At 39.0% G+C, this 15,214-nt stretch overlaps 1 pseudogene across 1 annotated transcript; it reads right to left on the reverse strand.

Moving 5' to 3' along the window:
- Positions 1-11,091: 11,091 nt before the first annotated feature.
- On the reverse strand, positions 11,092-14,848 carry LOC145137402 (vacuolar protein-sorting-associated protein 11 homolog; annotated as a pseudogene). Its single transcript, XR_013721049.1, has 6 exons — positions 14,769-14,848; positions 14,400-14,687; positions 13,848-13,997; positions 13,443-13,766; positions 11,740-12,408; positions 11,092-11,644 (listed from the first exon to the last, which is right to left on the reverse strand). The product of XR_013721049.1 is annotated as a vacuolar protein-sorting-associated protein 11 homolog (transcript).
- Positions 14,849-15,214: the final 366 nt, after the last annotated feature.

Consider the following 15,214-nt stretch of genomic DNA (forward strand, 5'->3'; position numbering starts at 1 on the left):
GTCTGCCTCATATCCAAGAACTCCCTGGCTAGCTGTTGTATCTCCACAGTTGGCGCAAACTCAGCCCTAAACGTGGTCACAAAGTCGGACTAGGTCATAGACTCAATGGCTGGGGCTCCCAACGTGTCATTGTCCGCCTCCCACCAGTCTCTAGCTCTTTCTCTCAAACATCCCGCAGCATACCGTACCTTCGATCCCTCATGGAAAAAGCTCATCAACTGTACAAACTCGATGTCTGCAATCCATCTCCTGGCCACAATGGGGTCCTTCACCCCGTGAAAGTCTGGCGCACCATAGCCCCTGAAATCCTTGAAGGAGAGTGTGTGTGTCCCTGACTGGCCCAGTGCCATGTCGCTCCTGAATGCCCTAAGGCGATCCTTCATCAGCTCAATGATACCTTCCTTCATCAACCCGAAAATCACTGGGGTCGCCTCAAGGATGCCTCTCGTAATCTCAGATGCAATGAACGCTTGCAATCCATCATCGACTGGCTTGGAACCCGAACCCGAACCTGAATCTGACCCAGACGCTAAACCTCCTGCTCTATGACGTGTCACCACCATTCTGAAACAAAACACATAATTGTCAGGGTCATCCATAACCTCGAGAGGTCTCACTCACACTACAAGTTCTCTGGTTCTATCTCATCCCTCCTTGACTCGAGTATGGATCCTCTGCTTTCAGTAGTACGGGCCCATACTACCTTCCACATCTATGTGTGCTTTCCTCAAGGATTGCCTTGACTTCACCAAGTCCCTTTCACTACTACTTCTTGCTACAATAATTTCATCCTAGGCTTACCCTAGGGTAATCTCCAACCCACTTTCCGCCATCAGCTGCATAAGAAGTCCTTGCTACCCCTCCCTAACTAGATCGCGAATACTATTACATATTACTAAGACCAGATAATTCTTCGAATGAGAGGTCTCTCCCTACAACGGTTAGACTTAAACGAGAGCTGCGAAATAGGGCTAAACCTAACCTTCTGAAATTATTTAGTCCTCGTAATATGTAACTTAACATATTCGTTTACTAGTTAATTAAAGATAACTAGGAATCCTAAAAGCACAGAGCAAGCATCATTCGGGCATTGAGTAACCCAAACCAAGCATATCCTAATTAGGATATCATATCTCTGACTAGTCAGTACTATCATGCAGCTCAACAAGCACATACAACAGGCATATAAGGCATCTTCCTAGATATTTATCCCTAATCTAGCATGCAGTTCTCATACACATACAATAGGCATATCAGGCATCCTTCCTAGATCCTCAGCCCTAATCTAGCATGCAATTCTCATAATCATATATCATAACAAACATGTATGGGCATCTTGTAGAAAACTTACTTGAGCTCGGCCGATTGCACGCATCACACACCTTGCTCTTTCTCAAAACCCTTGATTTTAATTTTTGAAAAATTGTTTTCTTTGTAAAAAAATTCCAACCCCTCAATGTGAGTCCAGACACCCCTGAAGGTGTGTCCGAATCCCTCAAACCAAGGCTCTAAAACTTTCATTTTTAATTTAATACTTCATAAAACAGATTATTGAAAACATCATTAAGTTATCTCATATCATAAAAACCCATAAAACATATGTCTCAAAACATGTCATAATAATGTCAGAGTACAAATCCCAAGAACATCATAGTGCGGAAAATTGTAGTGTGATGCGTTACAGTCATGTCGGCTCCTTTCCCTTCGAAGAGGAAGTACCTGAAACAAAAACTGTAAATCGTAAGCACGAAGCTTAGTGAGTTCCCCCATCATACAACATACCATACAATAACATACTTCCTAGCATATATGGGTGTTGGCCTACCCCTTCGGTCTCTTTCAACCGGTAACTGCCTAGCATACCTGGGTGCTGGCCTACCCCTTCGGTCTCTTTCAACCGGTAACTGCCTAGCATACCTGGGTGCTGGTCTACCCCTTCGGTCTCTTTCAACCGGTAACTGCCTAGCATACATGGGTGTTGGCCTACCCCTTCGGTCTCTTTCAACTGGTAACTGCCTAGTATACTTGGGTGTTGGCCTACCCCTTCGGTCTCTTTCAACCGGTAACTGCCTAGCATATCTGGGTGCTGGCCTACCCCTTCGGTCTCTTTCAACCGGTATCCGGGGACTATTTCACCCCTAACTCTACCACATAATGTCCTAGAATATATACATAAGTCACATACTACTGCCTAGCATATATGGGTGTTGGCCTACCCCTTCGGTCTTTTTCAACCGGTAACTGCCTAGCATACCTGGGTGCTGTCCTACCCCGTCGGTCTCTTTCAAACGGTAACAAGGTCTATCCTACCCTTCCTACCATTATCGCATAATAACATAGCATATTAGCACATAAAGCATAACATATAGTGGCATACCAGACAATTATCACAAAGACAATCATCTCAACTATAATAAAAAACTAGTGGGTCAGCATTGGTGCCTTCGACCCACTCCTACTGGAAGGTAACTCACATCAAATGTCGTGAAGTAGTTGAACTGCCCTCGGCTCCAGAATCAACTCCAATAAAACTCCTACACATAAACGATCTCCTTTAATCATCCTTTCATACTCAAAGTCAAAGTCACATTCAACACCCTGGTCAAGTCAACCTTCTGGTCAAAGTCAATATCCTGAGTTGACTCAACTCGCCGAATTGGTCCATCAACTCATCGATTTCAGTGAATCATAATCCTGAAATCGCAATCCAACTCGTCGAGTTCCTTCTATCTACACAATCAAGACTTCCCCAGTCAACTCGTCGAGTCATCCTTGAACTCGTTGAGTTTTATCCTTTTCAGAATCGGGCCACTTCGACCCAACTCGTCGAGTTCCACTATGGACTCGACGAGTTCTTCAGTCTGATAAACCATCTTAGGGGATTAAGTCCTTATCCCTCAGATCTAAGCTCCATACTCCTACTACATACTGAAAATGTCCTTTTTAAGGGTAAAGTTTCCACCTTTACCCGTTAATACTCTTCCTTAAGATATATATAGCTCAAACCCTAACTCTTAAGGACCTAGATCTGGGTCCACAAGCCATCAATACTTCAAGATAGGGTGCACAAACAGAGATCTGGACCTTAGAGACTAAATGAACACGTAAAGTCTCCACTTTTCTCTCCATGCATGGCCTTTTGGAGCTTAAAAGGCCAAAATAACATCCTAAAGCTTGCATGGGGCTTCTATGGCCGTAAAGTTTGCACCTTTATGCTATGAAAGCCCTCCATGGTTCCATATCTGATGATATAATCACTTGGGACGTCCAAGTCCCAAAAGCTAGCATTCTTGGACCAAAACATGGAGAAATCACTCTAAAAACTAGATCTAAACATTGAATAGACAAGATAGGAACTTTATACCTCCAATGAACCAGAAATGAGGTTAGACTTCTGGATCTACTCTTCTCCAACACTTCCTTGCTCCTTCTTCAAGTGTCTTCTTCTTCAAAAGCACAAACAATGCCCCAAAAATGGCTCAAAACTCTCAAAAGTGTGCTAGGGTTTCGTATCTAGGGTTTGGGACGATGGAAGCTGTAAATGAGGCCAGCCTTTGGAGGTTAAGGTGTTTAAATAAGGTGTTAAACCCTGAAAATTAGGGTTTCACTCTGGCAGCCCTACTCGTCGAGTTGAGGCTCTCGACTCGTCGAGTAGGCTTTAAATACCGCGACCTGGAACCGGGCGTTATACAAGCCCAATAAGGAAGCCCAACACGAAGCCCAAAAGTCCAAAACCCTCCTGACTGAGTACATGGGGCGTACTCAGTTGTACGCTAAGCGTACATGCAATCTGGCTTGTACGTTGCACGTACAGACTTGTACGCCCATCGTACTCCTCCTTTAAGCCATATACGACATTAAGCTCTTAATGCTTAAGTCCATAAGTCCAAACCATAGATCTAAATCATAAACAACGTCTAGAACCATAAAGTCACTAACTTGGTGACTTTGCATGACCCAAACGATCCCAATCTCGAAATATAACCTTCTACTTCCATTAAATGATCTTAAACTCAAGCATGGGGGATTCTAAGCCCTAAAGGTGCCAACTTTATGAATCTAGGACCATAGAAACACCATTAGTGGTGTAACATACACGTTTTGAGATCGTGTTTTATATAAATAATATTATGAAATATTATGTGATATTGAGTATTGAGTTCTAACAGATAGTTTTTACTAGAAATAAGGTAAAACTATGTTTAGAATCACTCATAAATTATTGGAAGTCTTATGAGATTCCAATTAAAAGCTAAATAGTGAAATTTAGCGAAAATATAAAACTTGAAATAAGTAAAATTTTATTGTTGAAAGTTGTATATAATCTCGTTAGAAACATATAGGCGAAAACCGCATCGAAATCCGAGTTATAACGAAGAAGTTATGACCAATCGAAGATCCGCGATAAAACCGGCACGGTGCCGAATGACGTAAAAAGTGAGTTTTTGATAAACTACTTTTTAGCCTTAGTGATCTCAATGAAAGTCGTAGTATTCGTTAAACCGAGAAGTTCGATAAAAAGAACGCCAAAATCTGACTTCGTATGAGGAAGTTATGATTTTTACAAGTTTCAGCTTAGCAGTAGACAGCTAAAAACTCGAATTTTAGATTGAATGATTTTTAGCCGACACAACCTAAACGAGAATCGAAGGTCTCGTCATTAGTAGTACAACGGTAAAAAGTCTGACGAAAACGGACGTCGGATGAAGAAGTTATGAATTTTTAACGGATTTACCAGTCCCGGTCTGTTAAAAATAATAATATAAAAATAAAGTCAAAATTTTCCGACGAAGTCTAAACGAAAGTTGTAGAGCATAATTTTCTCTACGCGTGCATATAAAGAACGTCAAAAACGGAGTCCGTATGAGAAAGTTATGGATTTTACAAGATTGGGCACATTTTTCGAGAAATCTCGCATGAATAGTGATTGCCACGTCACCCTCGCTCGGAGTTGGCCACGTGTCCGAAGCTGCTGCGTGGCATGTCCGAGAAGCGACACGTGTCGCACAGGTGTCCGAAGAAGCACGTGATCCTCGCATGCCGCACGTGATCCTCGCATGCCACACGTGATCCGAACCTCGTGTTGGCTCCTGATTCGACCAAGGCTCCTGACCCGATCCGAAGCTATAGACGCGTCATCCGACCAATGCGAAGCGAGCACCTGTCCGTCCGAGCCTCGCCCTGCTGCCACCTGGTCCAAGCCTCGCAGCCAGCTGCCCTCACCCCCTCGCTTCGGATCCGAGGCTCGCACCTATATAAGGGGTGCGAGACCTCCCGGTTAAGAGTTTGAATTTTGGTCTTTTTCACCCCTTTTCAACATTTTCTTACATTCCGACTTCCCCCGAAGCCCCGGTACTTATTCCAAAGCCCGAAGCACACCCCGAGATTCTCGAGAAGCCCGAAAATTTTATCTTTTCGGTTTCGAAGCTCTACCTTCGCAGAGCCCGGTTTTCAATCGGGAAGTACTGTCATTTGTTGTTCCTTGTTCCTCTTTGCTTCTGGCATATTACAGTATATATATGGCCTAACGTTATATTGTATCTATTATTGAACTCACTAAGCGTCACCGCTTACCCCTCTCAATGTTTAACTAATTTGCAGGAGATAAGCACCCAGTATAGTGATATACTGGTAGAAGATTTTTGAATAGTTTGAAACTACTGTTTTGATAGAAGATTTTCGAATAGTTTGAAACTATTGTATTTTGCACTCCCATATGTATAAAACAATAGTATCCTGGGGAGTTATGTAATATATAACACTATGAAATAGTGGGTTTGTATCCAGTAGTTTGTAACCGTTTTATCAATATAAAATATTGTTTTATGAATATAAATGTAGCATGTTTCGGAATAACAATTGTCAAACATGAAAATTTTGGGTCTTTCATAAATATGAAAGTATAGAAAGGGGTTCTTTCAATCATGGTATCAGAGCAGTGGTTTAAGTGAACTAAATTCCACGGATTGGTATTTAGACTTAAACTATTGGAAGTTCAATATATGAACTTAATTATTGTAAGTATAGGGATACAAACCATAGGAAATATATATATATATATATATATATATATATATATATATATATATATAAGTATTAGGTAATAGTAAACCCTAATATTCTAAAATACAATATTACTCCCTATTGCAGAGCAATGGCTGAACAGGTTAGTAGCCATACCCCCGAGGTTGGTGAAGGTCCTCAACCTGAGGAAGTGAATACTCCAGTATCTCCTCGTGAGGAGCGACTCTTGGGTAAACTTACCGGTGTTATTCGACAGACTCTCGAAGAACACAAAAAGAGTGGTGATAAAGGAAAAGAGAAAGCCACTTGAGAATCTTCGAGAGGAGAGGTGAGGCGTCCCTCATTTAAAGATTTCAAGAGTAGCGGTGCTACAGAGTTTTCTGGTGTTCTTAATCCAATTGTTGTTCTTACTTGGATCCAGAACACAGAAAAAGTGTTTCGTATTTCTCATGTAGATGCTGAAGACAAGGCTAACTATACTTCTGCAATGCTCATCGGAGAATCCTTGGTCTGGTGGGAAGCAACCTATGAAGCTCTCAGCAAGTTTGACCAGGAGAATTTATCCTGGGAAATGTTCAAAACTCGTGTGCTAGAGAAGTACTGTCCTCTAGACATGAGGAGGAGGTTGGAGAAAGAATTCCTCGAGCTTAAACAGGGAGGAATGACTGTGAATGAGTATGAAACTCAGTTCAATCAAAAAGCACGGTTTGCCGTAAAGTATATTCCAACTGAAGATGAGAAAATTCAGTTATTCTTAGAAGGACTACGGCACGAAATTCACGATTTCGTTGCCAATCGGGAAGTACTGTCATTTGATAAAGCTGTTGAGTATGCTCGAAAGCGTGAGCATGACTTAGAAATACGTGGTGCCACTCTTACTGTTCTGAAACATCCACGTACTGAAAGGACTGCTCCTGTTTCCCCTATTCCACCAACTCAATCCGTTCGATCTGAACCTAGCAAGCAAGTACAATCTCATAGTGCTTTTCGTGGCCGCGGCAGGTCACAATCTTTTTCTCTTCAGTCGCCAGCTTGTCGAAATTGTGGAAAGAATCATCCGGGCAAATGCAGACTAGAGGAAAGAACCGTGGTCTGTTTTGGATGTGGAGAAGTAGGACACAAGAGGCCCGTGTGTCCAATGAAAGGTGTTACATGCTTTGCATGTGGTGTTACTGGCCACAGGAAGCGTTTTTGCCCCACTCTTACTAGTCAGATGACGGGAAGTCAAGCTTTCATTCAACAACCGGCGAAAAGTCAAGCTCCTGTTCAACAATCAAGGGGTACTCCAACTAAAAAGGAGGAGGTTCCAAAAGCTAAAGGTCGTGCATTCCAGATCACCACAGAAGAGGCACGCGAGGACCCGAATGTTGTGACGGGTACATTTCTTGTTAACTCTAGACCTGCTCACATCTTATTTGATTCTGGTGCCTCAGATTCTTTTGTGTCTTATGAATTTGCGCATTCTTTTCAAATTGCTTGCTATGCACTCGCGCAACCCTTTCACGTAGAGACTGCTGGAAGTATATCATTACTTGCCGATAAAGTCTATAGGAATTGTGTTATAGAAATTGAAGGCTACAATTTTCTTGCTAATCTAATTCCTATCTCCTTGCCCAACTTTGACATTATTCTCGGCATGGATTGGTTGTCAAAGAACCACGCAGATCTCTTGTGTTATGAAAAGATAGTACGTATTCCCATTGAAGGGGAGAATCCTATCTATGTCTATGGTGAACAAGGAACCTTAAAAATAATATCTTTCCTCAAAGCCCGTAAATTCATATCGAAAGGGTGTTCTATCTATTTGGCCTACACAGTCGATGTCTCGAAAGAAGATAAGAAAACGGTGAATGATGTTCCCATTGCTAAGGAATATCCAGATGTTTTTCCCGAAGAATTGCCTGGTCTTCCTCCGGACAGGCAAGTAGAATTCCGAATTGACCTTGTGCCTGGTGCTGCTCCGATTGCTAAGACTCTTTATCGTCTTGCGCCAGCTGAGATGAAAGAAATGATGATCCAACTGCAGGAATTACTTGACAAAGGCTTTATCCGACCAAGTACCTCTCCCTGGGGTGCTCCGGTATTGTTTGTCAAGAAGAAGGACGGATCGATGCGGATGTGCATTGATTATCGTGAGCTGAATAAGGTGACTATCAAGAACAAATACCCACTACCTCGCATTGACGATTTATTTGATCAACTTCAGGGTGTTAGCTATTTCTCCAAGATTGATCTAAGATCTGGCTATCATCAGTTAAAAGTTCACGAGCAGGATGTACCGAAGACTGCTTTTCGTACTCGATATGGACATTACGAATTCCTTGTTATGTCGTTTGGTTTAACGAATGCTCCTGTTGTATTCATGGATATGATGAATCGGGTATGCCGCCCAATGCTCGATAAATTTGTCATCGTATTCATAGACGATATTCTAATCTATTCCAAGTCTGAAGTTGATCATGCCATTCATATTCGTACTGTGTTAGAACTTCTTCGAAAGGAGAAGCTTTATGCTAAATTCTCGAAATGTGAATTTTGGCTTCGCCAAGTTCAATTTCTCGGCCATGTTATTTCTGGTGACGGTGTATCCGTAGATCCTACTAAAATTGAAGCTATTCAAAATTGGGAAGTGCCCCGTAATGCTTCCGAAATTCGTAGTTTCTTGGGTCTCGCGGGATATTACTGGAGATTTATTAAAGACTTTTCTCGTATAGCCGTACCTCTCACGAGTCTTACACGAAAGGAAGTGAAGTTCGAATGGGGTGAAGCCCAAGAAAAAGCTTTCTCGACTTTAAAAGATCTTTTGACTCATGCTCCAATCTTATCACTTCCAGAAGGTGATGATGATTTCTCTGTATATAGTGATGCTTCAAGATTAGGACTCGGTTGTGTGTTGATGCAACGTGGTAAAGTGATAGCCTATGCCTCAAGACAACTGAAAGATTATGAAAAGAATTATCCCACTCATGATCTCGAACTCGCTGCAGTGGTATTTGCCCTAAAACTTTGGAGACATTACCTCTTTGGTACAAAATGTCAATTGTATACCGACCACAAGAGTCTCAAGTATATATTCAGTCAGCAAACTTTGAATATGAGACAACAACGAGCCATGGAGCTGATCAAAGACTATGACTGTGAAATCCTATATCATCCTGGAAAGGCTAATGTAGTTGCCGATGCACTTAGCAGAAAGGTTTATCGTAATAGTATGTGTTATGCTATTACTCACACCACAGTAAAGTTCACTATCCTAGATGAACTAGAGAAATGGCAAGTAGAATCCCTAAAGCCAGAAAATGTGAAGAGATAAGGGATGGTACATTACACCGATGTTTTACTTGATGATCCCCAAGGACTGAAGGTATTCAAGAATCGGTTGTGGATTACGAAGATTGGTGGATTAAGAAAGAAGATTTTAGATGAAGCCCATAAATCTAAACTGTCAATACATCCTGGTACAAGTAAAATGTACTACGATGTAAGAGCTGATTATTGGTGGCCTGGATTAAAGAAAGACATTGGAAGATATGTACAAGAATGCTTAGTATGCTTACAAGTCAAAACAGAGCACCAAAAGCCTTACGGAACACCAGAAAGCCTTAGTGTACCTGTATGGAAATGGAAAGAACTGTCCATGGATTTTATTACCAAATTGGAAGATAAACAAAGTTTGAATTTATAGGAAGAGTTGAACGAAAATATCGGCCTTTGAAAATTTGAATTTCCTAGGAAGTTGAACGGATGGGATTTATCTAGATAAAAGTTCCACGTCCCATCACCACCTAACGACATGATTCTAAGTCTAGAAATCTCCATCTTCCAAGATCTTGAAAGGAAATTTTTCAGGGGCAATTGCTATGGGTAGTATTTTGTAGTTTTATTTTTATGCTTAACATCTTGAATATTGACCAAGATCTTGAATGGCCTAAGATCCTGAATAATCAGTGTCTTGGTATTACCACTGTATCTCTTGTATTTTCGTCATGCAGGTTTAAACGACTACTTCACATGACAAAGACTAAGTCAATTATGCATGTGATCAACAAAACTAGACGCCGAGTCTTCACAAAATACTTGGTCAAGCGAAGATATGTGAAGATACAAGATTTTTAGCTTAATTAGTTAGATCATTAATGTATAAAAGACAAGTCGGTTTACTCTTGCACACACGTACACTCCATCATTCTTACTAGCTCTCAAAAACATTGCTCACAATCAGCTTGCACTTGTAAAACGCACTCCTCTTTTTAATAATATTTTTAAGCAAAGTAACTTTAGTCGCCTCCCGAAGTTTTATGCTAGAGATCTTGAATGATCAAGGGCTTTGCTCGTAGATCTCTTGTTGTAGCTTTGATATTTACATTAATATTTCTCCATTATTTCAACTTTTAAACGTATTTTTAACACATTCATATTTGCATACATTTTTGGTACGATACAATCATTATAAAGTGTCTCAAGCATCTTTGCAGTTTTTCACATATTTGAACATCTCTTTTTTTTGGCATATTCAACATATTTTTAACATCAATACTATTTATTCTTCTCTTTTAATAAAATATCTACAATAAATCTCTTTCTACATTCTAGATACAATTCAGATTTGAATTCACTAAACATACAAAACCTATACAACACTTATTCCCATTTTAGTTTTTAAGATCCTTATCATATTAAAGATCTACGACACTTTTCAACATGTTCGACAATTTACAATTTATTTTCATTAAACCTTCAAACAAAACATCATTGTTCAGATACTAATTTGTTTACAAAGTTATTAAACTGATTTTTCACCAAAACATAAACGAACTTGGTTTGGGCAGAATCAATTTATATCCTAATTTTGCAAAATGATATGAATTTACCCTATTTTTTGCAATAGTTTTATAAGTTTACCTTAGTTTTGCAAAAAGCTAAACCTTTGGTGTGGAGATAAAATTATCTACATGTAACATCCTTCACCCCATGTCTACATCTAACATCTTTTTGAGTACATATCATCCAACTAATGCTGATGTGGCAAATCAAATAACAAATGAACGTCACAAACATACATAAGAGTTAAGACAACCTCATATAAGTTCATAATTAAAACACCAAAACCTTCCAAATGTTACAAACACAAAAGTGAAAACAAATCAGTGTATCATCTCCGGAATCACCCATTCCGGTTTACAAAATCAAATGCAAAAAAGAGAAGATCAAACAAACAAACAAAAGATTGCTCAGAAACCACCAGCGGAATTACCGTTTGAATTTAAAGATCCTCCTAATTCCTTTTTACTATTTTTGCTAATAATCCCTTTTCCAAAATACTCAGCAATTACTGAAAATCCATCTTTTGAATTCTTAACTTGCTTGAAAAACTGATCTTGATTCTTGGAATTTTGTTCCAAGTTTCTTTTCATTTCAACAACAGATCTGTACTCAGGGCACATTCGGGACATTCTTTTTCATTGCCTCCAAGACAACGTTGATGAAAAGAATGCATACACATGAAGTGGACAGCTGGCAGATCAAGTGTGAAAGTACATGCAGTACATTTGCTTAGTTGAAAGATTCTTGCATTTGTTCTTAAATCCTGGATTTCTTTTCTCATTGTCAATGTTTCTTCCTGTAGAGTAGATTTCAAAACAAATGAATCACAAATGAAAGAAATTTTTAAACTATTAAAATATCAAAACCTTTATAAAATATAAAAAAACAAACCTGGTATTTATCAATCATGCGACGATCCTCTTCAAATTTAATCTCACCATCTTTCAATTTGGTGCAACAGTTTAAGAGAAGGGTAGTATGGTCTTTTGACGCGAGACCCTTTTCGTGTAGCTTCTCGAGGTAATTTGTAAGGTTGTAGATTCTTTGTGCATCTAGAAACTTTTGGATGACATAGGAAGGTTCAAGATGACCAATTGTATGAATGTATTGACTCATGGCTTCATCAAAATCTTGCTTCATGTATAAATGATCACCATATTTTCTTAAAACTTCAGCAGTTGCAGCAGCATCAGCTTGTTGACTTTGAACAAGATTAATGGCAACTGTGTAAAGGTTTTTTTTGAAAAGCATGTCGAGTTTGCTTTCCATGTCTTTTTCTCCAATACATAGAGCTGATTTATCGTTCATGATAAGGAGGATGCTTCCCCATTCACAAAGCATATGGGAGACTTCTTTGGTGACTATACTGTGTGCGATTAATCGGTTTTTGAGGTCATAGATGTTGAAGGTGTTGGAGCCACTTCTTTGGTCTGCAATTACACATAAGAGGTATCCACGAAACCACCCGAGGAACTTTTTTTCTCCTTCAAAAGCCCAACATGGACCTCTACCATCAACTTCATAGAAATATATTGCCTCGGGTCGACCAATGATAAGCTCCTAATTAACACCAAATTGCAATACTTTTATGCTTAAAAACAATAAACAATAATAATATACAGATACAAGCAATACAGATACTAGCAATAAAGCAAGGAACAGATACTAGCAATAAAGAAGGAGCCAGGAAGCAGATACTAGCAATAAAGCAACGAGCAAAGCAAATACTAGCAATAAAGCAGGAAGCAGATACTAGTGATAAAGAAGGAGCTAGGAAGCAGATACTACCAATAAAGCAAGGAGCATATACTAGCTATAAAGCAGAAAGTAAATACTAGCAATAAAGTAGGGAGCATATGCTAGCAATAAAGTAAGGAGCAAATACTAGCAATAAAGCAAGGAGTAAATACTAGCAATAAAGCAAGAGGCAGATACTAGCGATAAAGCAGATACTAGCAATAAAGTAGGGAGCAGTGACTAACAATAAAACAAGGGAGCAAATACTAGCAATAAAGCAGCGAGCAGAGCAGATACTAGCAATAAAGCAAGAAGCAGATACCAACAATAAAGCAGGATCCAAGAAGCAGATACCAGCAATAAAGCAGGGAGCGGAAACTAGCACTAAAGCAGGAAGCAGATACTAACGATAAAGTAGATACTAGCAATAAAGCAAGGGGCAGATACTAGCAGTACAATAAAGCAGAAAGCAGATACTAACGATAAAGTAGATACTAGCAATAAAGCAAGGGGCAGATACTAGTAGTACAATAAAGCAGAAAGCAGATACTAGCGATAAAGTAGATACTAGCAATAAAGCAAGGGGCAGATACTAGCAGTACAATAAAGCAGAAAGCAGATACTAGCGATAAAGTAGATACTAGCAATAAAGCAAAAAGCGGATACTAGCGATAAAGTAGATACTAGCAATAAAGCAGAAAGCAGATACTAGCGATAAAGCAGAAAGCCGATACTAATGAATAGCGATAAAGCAGAAAGCAGATACTAGCAATAAAGCAGGAAGGGCAGGAAGCAGATACTAGCAAAACAAGATGAAAGTAAAGAGAGGAGGGGAAGAAATAGCAAAAGGGTGATACCAGGCGATCATTCATGGCGACACTATTCACATTACTCCCAATGTGATCTAGGGTTTGTCGACCAGCTGGCTGAGTCTGCAAGTTAAACAAGCTTACAGAAGTTGGAGTAACCGCAAACAAATGAAAAGCTTTCCCATCAACACGAAAGCCCATTCCAGTAATACCACATTGGGTTTTATCTTGACTTTTCTCCACTTGAAGCATGAATCGTTTGATACGTTCACTTTCAATATCACCTTGGATACAATAAATGCAACCATTGTCTAGTCCAATAGCTATCAGTAATATTGGTGGAGCTTCTTCTAGAACTAGAAATGATGTTATCTGAACAACAACAACAGAAACAACTCCAATTACATTTACCCATAATGTTTACAAGAAATGTCACAAGTATAAAATTTCAACCTTTGCTTCTGGGAATTGATTAGTGAATATTCGTAGTATTTGGATACAATCTGGTTGAGTTTTATCTAGGTCAAAAACTTTGAGGCATACAGACGATAATTGTGGAGATATTTGTTCATCTTCTCCAACAGTTAGTAGGAAGTTGCGTTGCTGAGAACAAAAATGGAAAAAGATTAAAACTTTCAAGTGTTACAAAGCTGTGTATGTTCTTCCTCAATATTGTTAGCTATCAGGAATAGATGGAACAAGAAAAAACATCTTTGAAAGTGCATGATTAACCATTAGATCAGAAGATTAGAAGAAATTGTATAACCATAGCTGTAAAATTCTTCTAGCTATTACAATTTCTTATATTGTTTCTTGATCTTGAATTCATTCCTATCAACAAAGGTAACTAGATTTAGAAAACCTAATTTCATGTCATTCTGTATAGGAAAACCAAGAATCGTAATTCTGCACAAATGTGTTCTAGATTGCTAAATTCACGTACAACGTGATCAACAATGGGGAAACGGGTAATTAGGAATTATAGACAGAGAGCGATGAAAAAACCTTGAGTTGTTGAATGAATAAAACAGAGGAAGTGTGAGCTTGGAATCCATAGCTGAACTTAAAACCTCGATCTAGTAAGCTAACAGTCCCATCTTCACATCCCACCGCGATTTTCCCCCTTCCGCTGGAGCAACACTCGATTTTTCCAGCGACTTCATCCGGGACCAAACATTTTCCGGCGTATTTCTCCTCAAAGAACTCGAATTTCCTCCATTGATACATGTTTCTTCAACGTATTGAAATCAAATCGGAGCCCAGATTAGTCTACGCAATTGTAATCATCTCAATCTGTACAGAATACGCAATAGTTGAAGAATATGTGATCGATCACAAGGAAAATTAAATTAAAATCGTGAAATGAGTGAGAACGTGTTTGTTTTGTTGTCCTTGGACGTAGATATCCGTTTTCGACTTCAGGACTCGGACGCCATGTCCCCCATAAGATATTTATCTAATTTTCTATTGTGCTTTTTTTTTTTTTTGATAATATATAGATATATATATATATATATATATATATATATATATATATATATATATATATATATATATATATATATATATATATATATATATATATATAGGAAACTTATTAAAGAATTAATCAATAAGCTATAGTTTTAAGTGGTTGGATAGTTGCTTCGGTTCCTTAAAAAATCCATTATGTCTTGAAAGATGTCATTTCATATTTCCTAGATTTTCATTGTTGCTTTACAAAGGACAATTTTGTTGAAGCACCAAAGATAGATAACTGCAACACCCGTTTATTTCCATCAAACATAGAAGTTAATGCACTATCTATCATTCCACACTCT

Source organism: Lactuca virosa, chromosome 9, assembly GCF_052849685.1.
Source record: "Lactuca virosa cultivar CGN04683 chromosome 9, Lactuca_virosa_CGN04683_v6, whole genome shotgun sequence".
In the NCBI taxonomy this organism is placed as follows: Eukaryota; Viridiplantae; Streptophyta; class Magnoliopsida; order Asterales; family Asteraceae; genus Lactuca; species Lactuca virosa.